Source organism: Andrena cerasifolii, chromosome 13 (genome assembly GCF_050908995.1).
Source record: "Andrena cerasifolii isolate SP2316 chromosome 13, iyAndCera1_principal, whole genome shotgun sequence".
NCBI classification, from domain to species: domain Eukaryota; kingdom Metazoa; phylum Arthropoda; class Insecta; order Hymenoptera; family Andrenidae; genus Andrena; species Andrena cerasifolii.
In genome coordinates this window covers 3,461,642-3,481,540 of record NC_135130.1, presented here as the reverse complement: position 1 = coordinate 3,481,540, position 19,899 = coordinate 3,461,642, and the positions used below count along the sequence as shown (strand labels likewise).

General features: G+C 35.7%; 1 protein-coding gene across 2 annotated transcripts in view; it reads right to left on the bottom strand.

Annotated features, from left to right (window-relative positions):
* LOC143375977 (peroxidase) overlaps positions 1-16,801 on the bottom strand; it is a 65,316-nt gene extending 48,515 nt beyond the window's left edge. Inside the window, exon 1 of one of the 2 annotated variants that reach the window (XM_076825726.1) lies at positions 16,644-16,801. The gene's annotated coding sequence lies outside the window, so the exon portion shown is untranslated. Of the gene's footprint in view, positions 1-16,512; positions 16,536-16,643 lie in introns of those variants that run through there. The other variant, XM_076825727.1, reaches the window with a different exon arrangement.
* Positions 16,802-19,899: the final 3,098 nt, after the last annotated feature.

The following is a 19,899-nucleotide window of genomic DNA, read 5'->3' as shown; positions in this document are numbered from 1 at the left end:
GCATACGCATTAGGGCGGAGTGATACTATATAAACGTAAATTTAAATTTGAATTTACAGTTGGTCTGGGTGCAGGATAGTTGTCCTTTGATTAACCAAACAGAACTGTAAACAAATTTTGGAAAAATATTCATGTCTGCAGGTTCCTTTTTCTCTTAATAATGTAAAAAATAACATTTACATTGTGAATTTTTTAAATTTAAATTTGAATTTTCAGTTGGCCTGGGTCTGGGATAGTTGTCTTTTGATCAACCAAACACAACTGTAACAAAATTTTGGAAAAATATTAATGTTTGCAGATTCCTTTTTTTCTTAAAATAGTAAAAATTCACAATGTGAATCTTATTATTTACATTTTTAAGAGGAAAAGGAACCTACAAACATTAATATTTTTCCAAAATTTTGTTACAGTGTGTTTGGTTAATCAAAAGACCACTATCATGGAAAAATATTAATGTTTGCAGGTTCCTTTTTTTCTTAAAAATAAAAAAATTCACAATGTGAATCTTATTATTTACATTTTTAAGAGAAAAAGGAACCTGCAGACATAAATATTTTTCCAATTTTTTTTCCACTTGTGTTTGGATGACCAAAGACAACTATCCCGCACCCAGGCCAACTGAAAATTCAAATTTAAATTTTCAAAATGTAAAAAATAAGATTCACATTGTGAATTTTTACATTTTTAGGAGAAAAAGAAACCTGCAAACATTAATATTTTTGCAAAATTTTGTCACAGTTGTGTTTGGTTAATCAAAAGACAACTATCATGGAAAAATATTAATGTTTGCAGGTTCCTTTTTTTCTTAAAAATATAAAAATTCACAATGCGAATCTTATTATTTACATTTTTAAGAGGAAAAGGAACCTACAAACATTAATATTTTTCCAAAATTTTGTCACAGTTGTGTTTGGTTAATCAAAAAACAACTATCCCGCACCCAGGCCAACTGAAGATTCAAATATAAACTGTCGCCTATATAGTATCGCTCCACCGTAATGCGCACACAGTTCCAGTCATATTGGTTCAGAAAGTTCGTCTGACCATAGACGATCACCATCTCCTTACTCTCTCACGTTCTGTTTCTCCTGATCCTGCCTAGTTTTCAATAACATTTCTTTTTAATTTAGAAACTAATTAACAATTCCACTCGAGGATCTAAAATCACCACACCTTTTATCCTCCATGAGGAATTTGAAATTAATTCTACCACATGAAACAAAACGACTCTGTACGATTTTAATGCAGTTACATCATCATCATAAAAGCATTAATGAGAAATCCTTGTAACCGAGTTAATGGGACAGCCTGTATAAAGCTGTCAGCGTTCTACAAATGCTAACTTGTTTCATAAATCGGCTGTAATAATTAAAACTTTACTACGTGTCTAAAAAAAATTTTTTATCTCCAAGATTACAAAATTTTCTAATCTCTAAGACCACAAATGGTAAAGTGAATAAAGTAATGAATGGATAGCGATGAACGTGGCACTGCAATGGCCACACGTTTCGAGGTTCGTTTGCTCAATTTTTACGGCGCGTTTAGTTATATCAAAAGGACGAATCCTCGTTTGCTCCCCACTTTGACAGAATAAACGAATAAGCATAAAAGAATGCTCCTTTAGACTTAAATTTCGAGGGGGACGAACCAGCATTCATTCGTTTGGTCTAAACGCACCGTTAGATGCAATGATTTTGTTCTAAAGGATGAAGTATGCAATGAATCCGCGGGGTATAAATTAGCATTAGGTAGGGGCGTTGAGGCAACGTTGTTTCTTAACTTTTTGCTTGAAAGGAATTGCAAAATTGAAATTTCCAGCGATCCCTCGAACCTCTGTACACATACCGCTTTACGATGCAAATTTTCGCCGTGGTGGAAAAACTATTGAATCACTTTAAAGTTACAGCAAAAGAACTTTCGAGGTACTTGTGTTTTTGCCAATCTAATTTCTTGTTTTTCTATTTAAAAATACAAAGGCATTTGAAATTATTATGTTTGTAGAGTTAAACTGAATTTCGCATAATTTATAAAGGAACTAAAATTATTACATAAACTTTGAAAATTGAACAATCTGCTAATACACGTCGCACAAATAAAATATATGCCTTTGTAAAAGAAACACACTTTTCTTTCGCGAAAAAGATAATAACGTGAACAAAATTTTCTTCCAAAACAAAATGATCCAAATTTTTTTTACGTTTATAAATGTTCCCAAGGGAAAATGTGATGCCAATTCTTTTAATAGTGACAAGTTACTTAATCTCTAATTTAACGAAGGGAAAGTGTAATTCCATCTCTTCGCTATTTTTTTTTTAAATAAATTAATTGTGGATGGGGCTACTTCAGGGAATTGTTATTGACCAGATAGCTACTAATTGTCAGCAATGTTAATAACAGAATTAACTTTCGTTCGTTGTCATTGGAAAAAATGTAGCTTATACTTTCATTCAAAACACACTTTAATTTATAAATTAATTTTAATTTATAAATTAATTTTAATTTATAAATTAATTTTAATTTAAAAAATTAATTTTAATTTATAAATTAATTTTAATTTATAAATTAATTTTAATTTATAAATTAATTTTAATTTATAAATTAATTTTAATTTATAAATTAATTTTAATTTATAACCTAATCCATCAATCCCAAACTATAGTATATGGGTGTGGGACGATGAGATGTTTCAAGAAAATCTCAAGAAGTCAGAAAAATTTTAGCTCCTGTGACAAAAGATAAATTTAGAATTTAGTAAAACATTATTATGAAAATTATTAATTTGTTATTGGGTCCCCTTACTATAAAGAATGTAATTGTAGATGATTGACAATAAATAGTTGCTGTCAAGTTCTTGGGGAGTAAAAACTCGTTTCCAGTTTCGCAAATTCTTTCTTTTAATATTTCCAGGTATATCCGCACCGGTGTTGTAAAACGCGTTACACTTTAATTTCCATTTAAGCTTGAAAGTTATGAACACATTTACAATTCTCTAAAAAAAGTTATTCGCGCAAGCCTCTTATTTTAGTTCCTTTCCTTTTAGCTTATTCCAACTTTTCCTTTTTATCTACTGTCTTACAGTGCGATTTTACCTATGATTCTTTGTAAATTTTACGGAACTAAATTTGACGAACTTAATTAATTTTAATTAACTAAATTCACTCTACACTCTAAATGCGCAGAATCTCACGTATAAATGTAGCAAAATAAAAATACAAATAAATGTACAAAAAATGGGCAATCTCATGTATAATCTTTTAACAATATTTACTCGTCAATCTCAATTTTCAATATGTTTCCTACAGAGTCCATTTGTCGAACTCATCCAAACCGGTAACTTAACTTGCAATTAATCTACGCAATCTATGCAATTAGTCTACGTCAAAGTGATTATACCGGAATGTGATAACAAAGCTGAGACTCAAAGTCTCATACACGGCAATCATAATCTCCCGATGAATCATTATCTACCATCTACTGCTGTCGAATCAGTGCAGCCAGGTCCAAGTGATTCAATCTCACGTTACGTTCGTTTCCTTAAAAAGCCAGAAAACAGTAATTTATCTGTTACTGCAAATTCTAATTACACTCATAAAAACACTGCACTGCGTTCCACATTAGAGCGTACTCGTTTCGCGCAGGGATACACTGTTGATTGGTAGTAAACCGGCAGGGAAAGTGCTGCGACCAATCGCGACAGTGCTGCGACCAATCGCGTGTGTCAGATCCCTGGGAGCTGCGCAGAACGGTCGCAAATCGGTAGGGGCGCTGGTACGCTCTTATATGGAACGCACAGTAGACAACTCGTTCCTGCCCAGAATACTTAACGATTGGATGATTAATTAGGCCAAGTTCTGCAGAAACCTACCAAGTACCAATTCTCAAAATGACAAAGAATTAATTTAACAAAATACGTATCCCATAATTTTGTGATCTTTATTTTGCAAAAAACTACCAAACCATAGAACAACTCTTACATTATACAATTATTAAAACTACCAAGCCATAGTTCCAGTTTAGGCTTAAAAACAAAAACTACAGACAATTTAAAATGATAATTTTACCACTCACTATTAAATAATCCATTAAAAAACATTGCAAAACAATAACAAGAAATAAAATATACCCATTAGAAATAAAGCTACTCTACTTTAACAATTAATCTGTCATATTCTTTGGTATTTGTTATTTTAATCTTAATCTTCTTCTATTCACGTCATTCAATGTCATTATAATGTGCCAAAGGGTTGTTACCCGTAATTAATACATAAATAAAAAAACTAGTAGGAAAGATGAGCAAAATTTTTCTTATAATAAATTTCGAATAACGAATAAAAGGTAAATAAAATTATTCCCCATGTGTCGAATAAATTTGACCCGGGTTAACTTTATTCGACAAATAATTACAGTTAAAGTTTCAGTTAAACTTAAAGTTGGAAAATATATTCGACACTGAAGTTGAAACGTTCGTCGAGCAAAAAAAATGAACTTTCTTCGTCAAATAATCTAAAGTCAAAGAAACTTTTATTTCACCCGTTATTTAAATAATTTTTTATTTAGTTAATGCCCAACTCTGGCAGGCAGCTTTCTGCACAACTTGGTCCAATTACAAGCCGTCTTGTTACGCATACTACAGACAAGAAATGATGGATATGCAAGAAATGGAAATAGAAAGAAGGAGAGGAAGAGAGTTTGCGGAGGAACTAGCGCAAAGAGACAGGGCAGAGCAGGTGCAATGGCAACACGACAAAATACTAGTAGGCAGATACAACGCGCATTACACAGAAATCAGAGATAACCAAAGAGCAAATTACCTAGGCGGAAACTACAGAGGCAGAGACCAAAGCATGATCGCAAGGTTCAGATGTGGGACCGAGGAACGGGGAAGCAAGTACTGGAAGGAAGAAAAAGAGACAGTATGCAGACAATGTAATGGGGCTAGAGAGACGCTGGGTCACATGTTACAACACTGTAAGGAGTTGAAAAGAGAAAATCCAACGATCAGAGGAATACTAAAGGGAGATGCAGAAGGAGCGGAGTGGATGCGCATGGTTCTAGAAAAAAGGAGAAGAAAATACGACCAAGATGAAGGAAGAAGTCAAAACGAACGCACAACGTGCAGTTCACAGTCCCAGAAACACTTACACACTTGTTAAGTTACATGTAACCCCATTTTGAGGCCGCAAGGCAAAAAATAAACCTATTTACTACTACAAGCCGTCTTGTTTCGCCAGTGAATTAGGAAACCCGCCAGGTTCGCAAATTAATCGCATCTATCCCCCGTCAAACGGGCGCGTTTCGGTGCTGCGCACAGTCGTCAGTTTCGTTCATCCGGCTGGCCGAGCACCGTCGATGCCTGGATCCGTGATCGATCGCAGTGAAACAGGAACGAGCCACGAAACGCCAAAGAAATATCATTCATTAGATTCAATCGAGAGCGCAGGAACAGGAAAAAGGTGTCTCCTGGAACGCAGAACAAGAACCTGCTCGACATCAAGCCCAAGGGTCTGCTGGCCCGCTATGTTCTAGGGTAAGAGACAACGGAACGATATTACGAGACGACGTGATTCGACGCGTCGTTTTTTGGCCCGGATCTGGCGATAGGTTTTGACTGTTATAAACGGGTCGTGTCGACGACAAAAACTAGCCTTGTTCTGTAAGACGCTGTAATTGGCGGCAGGCAGCGGATTGAGAAATCGGTTGACGAATTTTCTGTGGTCGGAAACGAGAATGACTTTCCTACAACTGTGACGAGGCTCCGTGTAATTCGTACAGGAGCGTCGCGTAATTTCTACACCAGTTTTTTTACCTTGTAATGGTTGGTTTTCACGTTTCTCGATTTTGGCGGATGGGATTAGAGAAATACAGGGTGTATTAGAAGCAGAGTTAGGCATTGGCTGAATAAAAGTTACTTTGACTTTATTCGTTACTAGCTTAACCCTTCGTTGCATAACCTCGCCGATTTTGGGGGATATACATTTTTAGACTCGTGCAAGTGACAATAATAAAGGAAAAATAATAAAAAATATTTTTATTTTTTTATTTTTCCGCTATTACGATTATAATTACTTAAGGGGTCGTGCTCAGTCAGGAGACCGAAAAAGGGTGGTCTTTGGGAATTTTTTACTCAGAAGCTATAACATATTTCTCGAAAAATCTTTCTTCCTTTTAAAGATTGCATCTAGTATCATGCATCGTATTTTTTTTATTTAAAAATTTTTATCAATAACTGAGTTATTGTCTATCACTCGAAGGTTTTCTCAAAAAAAGGCTTCTGCGGTGACCACTGCTGCTCGAAAGTCGATCATATAAAATAAAAAATTCAAAAGAATTTACTTATTATATTATATTATCTAGTATTTGAACGAAAGTTTTTTCGAAATATTGATTTGGGAAAAAATGGCTGATGTTTAAAGTAAAAGTTTCAATTTTTATCATAAATCTTGCCTGATTTTCGTCAATCAAGAGAAAACTAAGCATCGGATAAAAAAATCCTTCGTTCAAATACTAGATAATATAATATAATAAGTAAATTCTTTTGAATTTTTTATTTTAGATGCTCGACTTTCGAGCAGCAGTGGTCACCGCAGAAGCCTTTTTTTAGAGAACCTTCGAGTGATAGACAATAACTTAGTTATTGGTAAATATTTTTAAATAAAAAAATTAGGATGCACAGTACTAGATGCAATCCTTAAAAGGAAAAAAGATTTTTTGAGAAATGTGTTATAGCTTTTGAGTAAAAAATTTCCAAAGACCACCCTCTTTTCGGCCTACTGACTGAGCATGACCCCTTAAAAATCGCGGAATTACAACGTTCAACGCGATCCGTTGTAAATGTTTAGACCAGCGCTGTCCAAGGTCGCTCCCGCGGGAGCTTGGGGTTCTCCCACTCTCGTCCGCGTTGCTAGGGATACCGCGCGACACTAACCGCGAAGACGCTAGCCCGGCTAGCCCGGCATGGCAGCCTTCGTAGCGTCGCGCGGTCTCCTTGACGACGGAAGGCACGCTGCGCGAAAGAAAGACTGGAAGGGGAAGCAGGCGCGTGAGGGGCCCTACGCTGGACAGCGCTGGTTTAGACACTAGGGTATGTAGCATTCACGATAAAGTAGTTACATCACGCTACATGCTAGTTACAACAAAAAAATTAAAAAGAAAAAATATGTTGCATGTACGCAACGAAGGGTTAAAGTACCCGGCGTTGCCCGGGTACAACTTTGATTGTCACGGAGTGTCAAGGGGGTGAAATAAGGGGGAAGGGGTGGGAGGTCCAGGTTTCGTGGTAGCCTGTATTTTCCGCAGGGTTCTAGAGAGTAAATTATGCAAAATTTGGTGCAGATCGGTTAGAAAAATCCGGATAAAAAGTATCCTATATGTTATTCCTGGTCTTATACTACGGGTGTACACAATTTCAGAAAGATCCGTTGCGAAGTTGCGACGTGATTTAGTAACAAATATCCAAACATCCAAACACACTTTTGCATTTATTATATTAGTAGGAAGTAGGATTCGAGGCTTAAATAATCCGGGTTAATTTATTTAAATAACCTGGATTATTATAATTATTATTAAGCATCTTTATTGCACAAACAAAATAAGTAAGAGAAAAGAAGAACAAGACTATCGCAAAGGCGAGGTTCAGTCTGAAGACTGTTTTACAACCTAGCTTATCTTTATTCGACACACGACGAATAATTTTTCTAACTTTTATTCGTTTTTCGAAATTTTTCCTTAAATAAAAATGTTGCCCATATCTGATCAGAAGTCCCTGGGCTCTTAGATTTAATAATTCACGGAGAGCGAGGAGGTCAAAGATTCTTTGAGGCGATGCGGTAACTTCGTCGAAGATCTTTTGCAGTAGCGTTTCATTTGACGTAGATACTGCGCATTCACTCGACCACAATAAATTATTAAAGTCAGAGTCTGGGAAATTTTGATACGAGGAATATAAAGAAGTCGGTGGATGGTATTTCGTTGGTAGAGAATTAATAGTAATGCATAGGGTTTGTCGGTTTTTAAAAACCGTTGTTAAAAACCGTTTTTTTTTTATAAATTTGTAAAATTCGAAAACCGGGTTTAAATTTAAAAAAAAAAAACGGTTTTATATACTAGAATTAATTTGTAAGAATGAATTAATTATTTAATTAAAAACGTTAACCTTTTGACTTGAAATCGCCTCGGACACAAGGATCTTGTAGTAGGTAACAGTTTACTGTAAAACTAATCTTCATGAGTTCACATTTTGAGAAGAAAAATACTAAATGAAATAAATTATTTATAATGTATATTTTGTACGGATTTTAGTTATTTTAATATTTTTCATTTGGTTTTGTATGCAGTGTATTTTATTGTGTTATATTTTTGTAGATCCATAAATATTAAATGAACTAAAAAATTGTACGGATTTTAGATATTTTAATTTTTTTATTTATTTGGTTGTCTATAGATAGAGTATATTTTATTTTATTATATTTTTGTAATTTAATAAGTATTAAATTTTTTTTTTAAATTTTAAAAAATTAATATAACTACATATATTTATTTTCTATTTTAATTATACTTTTTTGTGAAATTCGAAAACCGGTGTAACCGGTTTTTTGGGAATAGTCGTATTCGAAAATCGGTTTTTATGTAAACCCTAGTCATGCACATCAGTATCAACTTGATGGTTTGTCAAATCTAAAAAATTCAAATGTAGAGAGCATGGGCATCCAGGGAGGGGGGTGTTACACCTCCCGGCTTGAGAAAAATTATTAAAAAATTATTTATATTTTTTAAACTGATCTGTATTAAATTTATACTAAAAAAAAACTGATTATTTTAAAATTCCAATTAAAATTTTTTAATTAAATTGACCCTACAAAATAGGTTTAAACAAGCAACCAGTCATCGCTTGTCATCCTTAAATATTTCTCAAAGTTTCCCCCCTCTTCCCTCCTTGGAGGAAAGTCTGCGGCCGCCCTTGGTAGATAGCCCTCGACTTATTCTTCCTGAGAATGATACCATTTGGCGTAAAGAAACTCACTTTTGTGTCTTTGTTGTACACGCTTTTAAACTACTACGTACCGACCTAGCCAATCTCTGTGAAATCTCTCTGTAACGAGCATGCACCGAATTGTTTCATTTACCAGGATATAACGGCGACTATAAACGTATAATTGGTCACTTGAAATACTCAACACTTTCACGTTCAGTGACGCGCGCCACGTCCTTGAGCTCAGAGAAATTAGAGCCTCCCTGACAAGGAACACTATTCAATTGATGATGGAATCACGCAGATTTCCTTATATAGATCGAAAGTATATGTCACAAAGGTCACAAAAATGTAAATTAAAGATGCTCCCAACAGCTGGTCTGACCTTGAAAAATCAACAAACCTGGAACAGGGTAAAAAAGAAAAATGAGGGAAAGGGAATGGCAAATCTGTCTGTTCAAATTTAAATATCTCTATTACATGAAAATACATTATAGTACATGAATGAGAATTCATTAATGCTAGATATTAATTAGAAAAAAATTAATGATAATAAATGATAATACTAATGATGTCAGTGACATGTTTAGACTGTCTCGTTGATCAAGGTATGAAAGAAACAGTGTTCGCTCGTTGCAGTCATTGTGAAATTTATTATTGCTTCAATCACTTTTTTAAACCTTCTTGTCGACAAGATTATCATAAATGTAATGACTAATATTACCCACTGTTGTGATTTCGTTAGTATTATCATTTATTATCATTAATTTCTTCTAATTACTATCTATCTTTAATCTATTATCATTCATTTGCTATAATGTATTTTCATATAATAGAGATAATTAAATTTCAACACACGGATCTGTCATACTCTTTCCCTCATTCTTCTTCTATCCCCAGTTCCACCTTTGTCAATTTTTCAAGGTCAGACCAGCTTTTGGGAGCAACTTTAGTTCACATTTTTCTGACCTCTGTGACATATACTTTCGATCTGTATAAAAAAATCTGCGCCATTCCACCATCAATTGAATAGTGTTCCTTGTTAGGGCAAAGTGAAAATGAGCTTTCTTAATTTGTTATTTAACAATAGAATATACTTACAAATTTTGGTGACGTAATAAACGTTCCTTGATAGGGTTAATCCCATTCTCCCCCTACACCTCTAAAAGTACGTATACACAACGACTCTTTTGTGTCTATTCTCCCTGTCATTTAAGAAGGAACCCGTTTCGCGCATGTAGAATGAGCTCATTGGCTCCGAGAAAGCGTTGGTGGGGGTACAGCCAATAGTGGCTTCTCCCGGCACCAATAAGCGTGAACCTGCGCAGAACCGCTCTAAACTCGTCGGTCAACAGGTTCCTTCTTAAATAACACGGACAATAGATAAAGTGCCTTTTGTGATGAAGTGCCTAGAGCTAGTTGCAGCCAGGGATTGTGACCCGCCCGGAGCGGGTTGCTAGTAACATAAGACAGTCTGGTTTAGACAGCCACTTAACGAACCCTGGTCATCAAACTTTATGAATTTTTTACTCGATCAATAACAAATATAATCCTGCAAAGCTTTTCACATAATATTCATCAACTTGTGCCCTGCTCAATTTTTGTCCAGATGACCAGAGTACCCTTAAGGGGGGAGCCTGGTGTAGCGGATCGAAGGAATCGATTTTTTTTTTTGCATAAATCAATAGTTGAACATCACGACAATATGTTCCCAAAGCCGCAAAACGAAATTCGAAAAATTAAAGCGGATATAGCCTACCACAAAACTTTAAATGCGTTTTTCTCGAAACGACAGTTTTATACTTTGCGGGCAATGTGACTCAAAAAATATTCAACCAATCGACTTGGCCTTGTGCACGGATATTTGTGAACATTTTCTTCATAGTACTAAGTTATTAGTATAATGATATTGTTTAAATAAATAACTTTTTTTTAGACATTTAGGGCAAAATTTCGTTGGAAACAGTGAACTTTTTATTCAAGAGGCCACCATTTGTTCATTTTGCATCTTTTAAGTTTCAAATTTCTTCATTCTGTGCGTACACTCATAAACTAAAAGAAAATTGTTGGATTTTTGGTTTCAGACGAATCCAAAAGACGCTACGTTGCCCGCAGTGCAATAATTGCGTCGCCAACGGACTGGGCATAACTTTGTTATTTGCCGCTCTTTTTTAATAAAATTTTTTTCTTATATACCTTAACCTGTTGATACAATATCCTGAAAGTTTCAGAAAGATCTATCAAATACTTTCTTTAAAAAAAATTCCCGAAAAATGCCTCGATTTTCATTTAGTTACACCAGGCTCCCCCCTTAAGGGGGTATACCCGTTTGAACCCTCGGGAAATGTATACATTTTGTGGATTTTTTTACAAGTCAACGGTTTGATGCAGATTTCCCGTTTTTTAACTATGTTTACATAGTATTATGAACTACTTATAAAAAAAGTTTCAGTTAAAAAACTATTGTTTTTCGGAAGTTACGGATACATGTCCGAAAGTCTCTCGATTTTAGACGGCTAAACGGTGGCCCTAAAAACTCGCGCTACGTTCAACCAATTCACTTCCAATTTTGCATGCAGAATCATAATAAGATTCCGCATCGTCCAACGAAGGCTTTTTTTATTTCGATTCCCCGTTTATTATTTATAAAGGAAAAAGGTGGATTTTTCTCTTAGAAAAATTTAACTTTACCTTTGATCTCTCACCATTTCTTTATTTTTCAAAATTTTCAAAATCGCCTTCGTTGGACGATGTGGAATCTTATTATGATTCTGCATGCAAAATTTGAAGTAAATTGGTTGAACGTAGCGCGAGTTTTTAGGGCCACCGTTTAGCCGTCTAAAATCGAGAGACTTTCGGACATGTATCCGTAACTTCCGAAAAACAATAGTTTTTTAACTGAAACTTTTTTTGTAAGTAGTTCATAATACTATGTAAACATAGTTAAAAAACGGGAAATCTGCATCAAACCGTTGACTTGTAAAAAAATCCACAAAATGTATACATTTTCCGAGGGTTCAAACGGGTATACCCCCTTAAGTGGCTGTCTGGACTAGACTGTCTTACGTTACTAGTAACCGGCTCCGAGCGGGTTACAATCCCTGGTTGCAGTGTCTTCAGTCTAGCTCTAGCTGCAACTCCCGCAACGATAGGCGAAATTCACTGTCGCGGACTGCTCCAGGTAGTTTCCAATCTTCCGGAAATATTTGTTGAGTGCCGCAAACACTTGATTTAGACACAAAAGTGTCGTCGTGTATACGTACCTCAATCACGAACCCACAACACAGTCCCATACTTTTCTCTCGCCCACCTTGTAGAAAACCCCTGTACGACCACTTAGCGCGCTCACGATCATAGTTTCCCAACAGTTCGGTCATCAGTTTCTGTATCAGTCCAATCCTCTTTCCTTCGAGGCGTCTTGCGAATGAAATCCCCGGATCAGCGTGAATCACCAGGGCCCGGTGGAAAGACCAGGGCGTTGCGCGAACATTCGCCTGTCAGATAACGTCAAGGAAATTCCTGACCATTGAAACACGAGCCGCGGTATTACTGAGGCTCTTCCCGCGTTGCGTCGTAGGACTCGCAGGGCACTGGCCAAACAATCGAGCCAAGGACAAGTAGCAGCGGACGCTAGAGGCCCCTTGGTCGTGGCTGTTCCGCGGGGATCAAAGAAATGTAAATCTGCGAGAATAATGGGCGGAGAAAGTACGCGCGCGTTTAGATAAACCTCGCCTGCTGAAAGTGGATCGCTATCTGCTGAATGCGGATAATTAGCCAGCTTTTTGCGCGGATTACACAAACGCGTGCGTAGCAAGTTAATTAACGTGGCGGAAATCTGCTGGATGTTATTGGATAATTGTTCCCGGCGTGTTTTTCAGATTAAATTTGTCGAGCTGGGCGAAGATATTGTGGTTGTGTTGAAGCTGATGCTTCTCTGGAAAGAAATTCGATTGCTTGTGAGGAGGACGCGGGGATGAATAAAATTTGTGTGGAAGCTGATTGGCTGCTGACTCAATGGCATTAAAACGAATTTAAAGAATAGTACCTACTAGAATTAAATAATAGTATTAAGGTAAAATGGATACTCATTCTGTTGTATTGATAAAATTGTACGAGGGGTTGAAAAGTCTAAAGTGCTTTAATAAATACAGAAAAGATGTTCAGCTGGGTTTGTAAATTAACTAAGTAAACGGTAGGACGACACAAAAAAGATGTTTGCTTTAAATAACATCTTTTTATCAATTTTCTGCAAAATATGTTCCCTGTAGTTGTTTTTCATTTGAATGTACAGGGTGCTTCACAAGTATAACTGAAAAATTAGCTGGTTAACAGAACCTTTAGAAAGAAGCATAGAGGATTTAATGAATGTAAGTTTCGAACTTCAGCTCTGATATTTATTATTGTTTCATTTGGTAATTGAGTGGAGGAAATAATACAATAATTGATTATTTAGAAGAAACAATATGTATGTGGTGTCCAACAGTTTGAGAAAACATTTTCTGTGAATATCTGTATTGCATAAGGAAATTAAAAATTGAAATAACACGCCACATACAAAAGATTACGTACCACGTTATTTATCAGGAGATTTATGAATAGAACAGTGTTTGGAAAACTGTAAAACTTATACGCCTCAAACGTGATTATTTGCAACTTTCTTGAAAACAGGAAACATTTCTGGGAATCTGTTCTTTCCATCTATATCCAAGTAACGTTACACAATTAATTCGAAATAGTATTCAAAGTGTAAATAAAAATATTAGACGAGAATTTATTATCATTAAAATCGTTAAAAGCCATTTCCATTACCAAGTCGTTTAATCCATCAAGATGTAGTTGCGTAATTTTGATCGAAGCGTATTAATAACAACAGTATTGTACAACAACGGCTGTTTAAGTAGCCGTAAAATTTTAACGAACAGAAAAGATTCCATTAACTCTTCTAGATACCAAATTCTGATAAACGCACCTAATAGTGATATAAGCAATGCACTTACAGCATTTATTTTATATTTCCCCGATTGAGCTGAGTGAAATGAAAATGAGTTGGGAAAACATAATTAGTGGAACAAAAAGGGAAATGGTTCCAATTTTTAAGATTATGCAAATCGCATTACCAATTTGTCATTTTCAATGGAAGTATAACATGATAATGCATATAAAATATATAAAAGATTTTAACAGAGAAATCTATAAATTCATAATGAATCCAGAAATTTAACGTTTACAATTCTTCATGGAAAGTTAAACGTTCCATTTTACCCTACCCTCCCCTACGGATAATAAATTGCTCTAAAGATAGTGGTAACTAACATAAAACTTCGTGCCAATTTATAAATAAATTGCGCGAAGGATATCACAAATTGCGATGGAAATTTTGTAATCTCTTTCTTCAGTTAAATAACTTAATTATTATACAAACTCTAAAAAGCAAAAAAAATATTTCTTGTAAAAAGAAGAAAGCAAAAAAAAATATTTCTTGTAAAAAGAAGAAAGCAAAAAAAATATTTCTTGTAAAGAGAAGAAAGCAAAAAAAATATTTCTTGTAAAAAGAAGAATTTTTTTTGCTTTTTGGAGTTTGTATAATAATTAAGTTATTTAACTGAAGAAAGAGATTACAAAATTTCCATCGTAATTTGTGATATCTTTCGAAAAAGAAAACAATTAAAATTTTATTAAAATGTTTGTCTTATTTAAGGCACTTTTATTCTAACAGTGGGCAGGGGAGGAGGGTAAATCGAAAGTGTAGAAAAATTGTTTCAATGTTATAAGAACCTAATTTGAGAAGATGGCACACATTGTTTCTAGCAGAGTGCACCCGTAGTTCAACTTAAGCATTATTTAACCTTTAATAGTCAGAATATTCACACGGTAGACGCTTAAATGGCAAGTGCAAGGTGTATGTTCCCCAGTTTGTCTCTCAGCGAGGACATTTTTCTCTCGGTCGTTTTGTCACGGCTGCTCCGTGCTAAACGAAGAAAACTTGAAAAGTTTTTCGTGCCACGGCGGAAGGTGTGAGTAAAGACTGAAAATATTTTTCAGGCAACAGGCACGATCAAATTTCAGCAAAACATCACGTGATGAGTCAACGTTTTTTCAAATTTCCGCATGGTATTTTCTTCCTTTCGGCACGTTGACGAATACCAGAAGAATGTTTGCTTGCATTCCGAAGTTGACATGTTTTGTTAAAACCTAATTAACAATTTCAAGTCTTTGCGTAGAAAATAAGTAGTGCCGTTTACTTTAAATTCTGCAGTTTAACCAATTTAATTGTAGGTATCGTTTTAATTTTAGATAAAAAAGTGAGTACAATTTTCCTTTGAAATTGAATTTTTGTTAATTAGTTTGATGTATTTGGTTCGATGCTGTGGGGTGGAGTAATCTTAACATTAATACGAATGAGAAGTTAAAAAAATAGTGGTACCGAGGTATTATTTATAGGAAATGAAGGGAGGGGTGCCCACGAGGGAAGTTCGGCAACTCGAAAATTCAAAAAAATCTGAAACTTTTCAGAAATGTTGCTGCAGTGGTGCTAATAACGTAACTGTTTTTTAATTTGGCAATCAAAAGGTTCTAAGGGTGAAAACACCCCCTCAAAAAAAATGGTGTTTTCAGATTATTGTGAATATCTATGAAATTGTAAAAGATATAAAAAAAGAAGTTAAATTCAAAGTTCTATGGTTTTTTATATCCTATAAAGCGGCAATAATGAATTTGCGAAAAATAGTATTTTTTCCAAATTTATCCCCACCACTCTCTTTTTGACAATTCTTTATCACCATATTGTGGAGCATCGAAAGCCACAAAACTTTGACCTGAACTTTTTTTCGATACCTTTTAATATGAAAACTCGCAATTTCGTTGAGGGGGTGTTTTCATCCTTAGGACCATTTCATTGCCAAATAAAAAATTAGTTACGTTATTAGCATCACTTGAGCTACAGTTCTGCAAAGTTTTAGATTTTACTGAATTTTCGAGCTGCCAAACTTCCCTTGCTAGTTTGATCCACCAGGAAAAATAAACTTTCATTTCGATTTATACAAGAAAGATTTTTAAACTATGAATAATGAATTGTTTATCTTTCTAAATTAACTTTTATGACTTGAATTTCACTTGAATTTCAATCCACTAAAAAAGTACTAACTTTTAAAAGTAAGTAATTTTCAATTTTCCCAAACTTCAATCTACAAAAAATCCAACTTCCCATTTTCCCAAATTTCAATCCACCAAAACTTAAACTCTTCTTTCCTTAAACCACCTGATCCTAAAAAAAACTGTCCGATCCACAGCGAAATTTACGAATGAAACTGAAAAAAGTAATGAAATCTTCAACCCCCACAAAATAGCCCTAACGTTCCCCGAAAATAAAAACCTCAGCCTGCAATCCATAAAAATATCCCTGTCAACCCACTGGAGAGCACATTGCCCATCCACCAGAGAGTAAACATCCCATTCATGGGAAGCTAAACATTTAATCCGTAAGGGCCATTTCACACCAGACACTTTTCTGACTCACCACTGCTATGTCCAACGTACCCACGTACCTCTCGTCTCCCCCTAACCCTTGCGAACCACCATTGTCTCTGTCAAATCAATATCCCCGAAATACCACACAGGAGCCACAGAAGTGTCTCGTTTAAAATGGCCCCAAGGAAAAGAGGTGCCGTTAACCCACCGAGAAACGTGCCTTCAGCTGGCTACACCAGGGAACTGCTCTGGACGGCCTCGTGGAACTACGTTGCACAAAAGTTGAACAAGTTCACTTCATACGCGGTTAATCGCGCTGGCCCCCGGACAATATTCCAAACACGTGCTGCCAGGACGACTGAACGAGTGCGAGATACGAACCGAACTTTATAAATGGTGGGAGAAAGTGCACAGGTACTATCGTTGATCGGCAGCTAGGTACCCCACGCTGCCCAAAAGCTTCGCATACGTTGGTTCCCGATGCTAATGACTAATACGTTGCTTTAGAAAGGATCACGCGGCCGGGCTGTTCCCCTTTTTTCTCTTTCTACGCTTTCGGTTCCTTTCATCTCTTTACCTGCGTCCGCGCTAGTCATTCTGGGTCGAAACGGCGGAGGACATTCATTGGGCAATCCTTGATCTTGTTGGGAGCTGAAACTTAGGTGGCACACACCGACGCGGTGCAAACTCGGTTATCCGAAATCGACGAGTGACAGATTAATTACTCGGATAATCGAGAGATGCGAGCAGAGGCGGATTTAACGGGTGGCCGATGAGCAGGTGCCGCCTTGGTCCCTGTTCAGAAAGCCTCACCAGGGCCCCATTTTAAAACAAACATTATGGTTTTATGTGAACACTATAATTTATTTTTCTGTACTACTACACTTAGCCCGATTTTAGTAAACTACCTCCTCATTTTCCCTGACAATTTCCCCTCGGAAGGTTTCCGCGTGGGCGTTTTCCCTTAAGCCCGCCACTGGGTGTGAGGATCAATTGAAAACGTCGTGGTTTAATACAGAAAGAGTGTATTCAGGGGTCCTGCTTAGTTGGAGGGCTAGAAAGATTGTGATTTTCGGGATTTTTTTAGAAAAAATTTAATGGGATTTTCTTCCAACTAATTTCTGATTTTAAAAGTACATATATACAGCAACAGTCAGTAATTTTGTGGTAGAAAAATATTAAGAAATAAAGGAGTTACAGTCAGTTTCACGGAAGCTATTTTTTTAAAGACGCTGCGCGGTGGGTATTTACGATATCTTTGAACCCGGACCATCTGAAATAAAAAAATCAAGAAGATTCTATTCATATACGAGTTTAGCCTGCTCGTGAACGAAGGATTGTTTTTCTTTGTGAAAACTCTCTTTGGTAGATTTAAGTTCGGGAATATTGAAAGTTACTTTTTTTAGTGGATTAAAATTCAAGGGGATGAGGAGCTACATACTTTTTTGGTCCAACCAATTTTACATACTGCTAGCACAGCATACATTTTTTAGAATCACGGTAATTGTCGAAAATTGGTTAACGAAATAGGAAAAATTTAGACATCGAAAAATCACCTTTTTGCATCAAACGACCGCCATTTTGTCTAAAATCAAATTTTTTAAAAACGCCTCGTTCACGAACTGGGTAAACTCATAGAGAATCTTTTTGATTTTTTTATTTCAGATGATCTGCCTCGGAGAAATTAAAAAAAAAGCTTCCGGAGGAGTTTTTATTCGTTCTTTTTTTAATATTTTTTTATAACAAAATTACTGAGAGGTGCTGTATATATGTACTTTTAAAATAAAGAATTAATTGCAAGAAAAACACATTAAATTTAAAAAAATAAATCCTGAAAATCGCATTCATTTTAGCCTGCAAACTAGGCACGATCGCTTAAGAATTTGTTTTTACATTATTTTGCAACATAGATCCGTTCAAATCTCTGCACTTCATCCATCGGTGTTGCAATGCCACGATCCCGTTCTGGTCAAATTTCTCGTTCAAGTTTGCAAAACACTCCGTTCCGGCCGTGAAGTTTTCAATTCGCCCTTGTATGTTTCATATGAAGAGACACGTTTTAAAAGGCGATGAAAGTTGATTATTACTTAACATTGTGACCAAATATCAGTTACAGTAATACACTGTGGGTATTCTTCATTATTCAAGTAGGCAAAAGAATGCACTGTACGTAGGAATAAATTCAAAATGGAATTGGAAATTTTTGTCTTTAGAAAAAATATACACTACCGCTAGGGAATTCGATCCCGGGATCCCGGCTGTTTTTTTTTATTCTAAAACTCCCGGGATCCCGGCTGTTTTTTTATTCTAAAACTCCCGGGATCCCGGCTGTTTTTTTTATTCTAAAACTCCCGGGATCCCGGCTGTTTTTTTTATTCTAAAACTCCCGGGATTTTATATATCAAGTTATAACTTATCCCGAGAATTTCGAGAATTTTTTAAAACGTAAATTACTTTATGAACAACTGAAAAATATAAAAATGGAATCAAAAAAACAGCCGGGATCCCGGGATTACGATCCCGGGATTGAATTCCCTAACTACCGCTCAAAAGTATTGGATCACTTGTTGTAGGTAAGTACCTAAGTCTCTTACCCTTTTTAAGTAACTTGTTCATCTACTTTGTTCTCACTTTATCTGCCGCTGTCACGTATGCGTGACTTCACAATTTGGGCATACATTGGACAAACATTTACCAATCAGATGAACATATTTGTAGTTCATCTTGGAGGACTCATCAGCGGAAGGAATTAATTGTGTATTTCTGGAGTCGTACACTGGACGTATTAGTGACGCATTTAACCTTTAGAGGGCCGGGATCTTTTCACTGAAATTGTAAATTTTATTTACTTAAAATTTATGCATATATACCACCAAAATGTCCGGCAAAGTATCCAAATTCTTAGGGTACTAGTATAGTGGCCAGCCCGACCCTCTAAGGGTTAACAATCAAACAGTACCCATTTAACTATTCAGTTATGCCTGTCCAATCGCTCTAGAAAGAACAGCACATACACACCGTCGTCCAATCACTCTTCCACTCAATAATGTTAAGTCTTTAACATTAAGTGCGGCTCATTTCGCTCATGAAACTCGAACTACATACTCAAGCAAGGTTAAGCAGGTAGAAAAATGAGCAATCTTTGGGATTTCTTTTTTTAAAATTAATTAGCATACTTAGGAAGACATGGCATGAATTTTGTTGTTTAATGTACTGCAAGTGGTGTTCCAATATATTAACAGTAACATCATAATCAATGATCACGTTTGTGTGTCACACTGTAATCAGAAAAATAAACATTTTTATTTTATGAGTGCAACTCTAGTCTTCCCAAAATCAATTCGTAAAAGTGCAAAATAACAATATGGCACTTTGAAAGGAAACAACGTTTTTCGCTAGTAGGGTGAACGCACCAATAAATGAACACGTAAGGCTGATGAATGAACACTATTATAAAATTATGT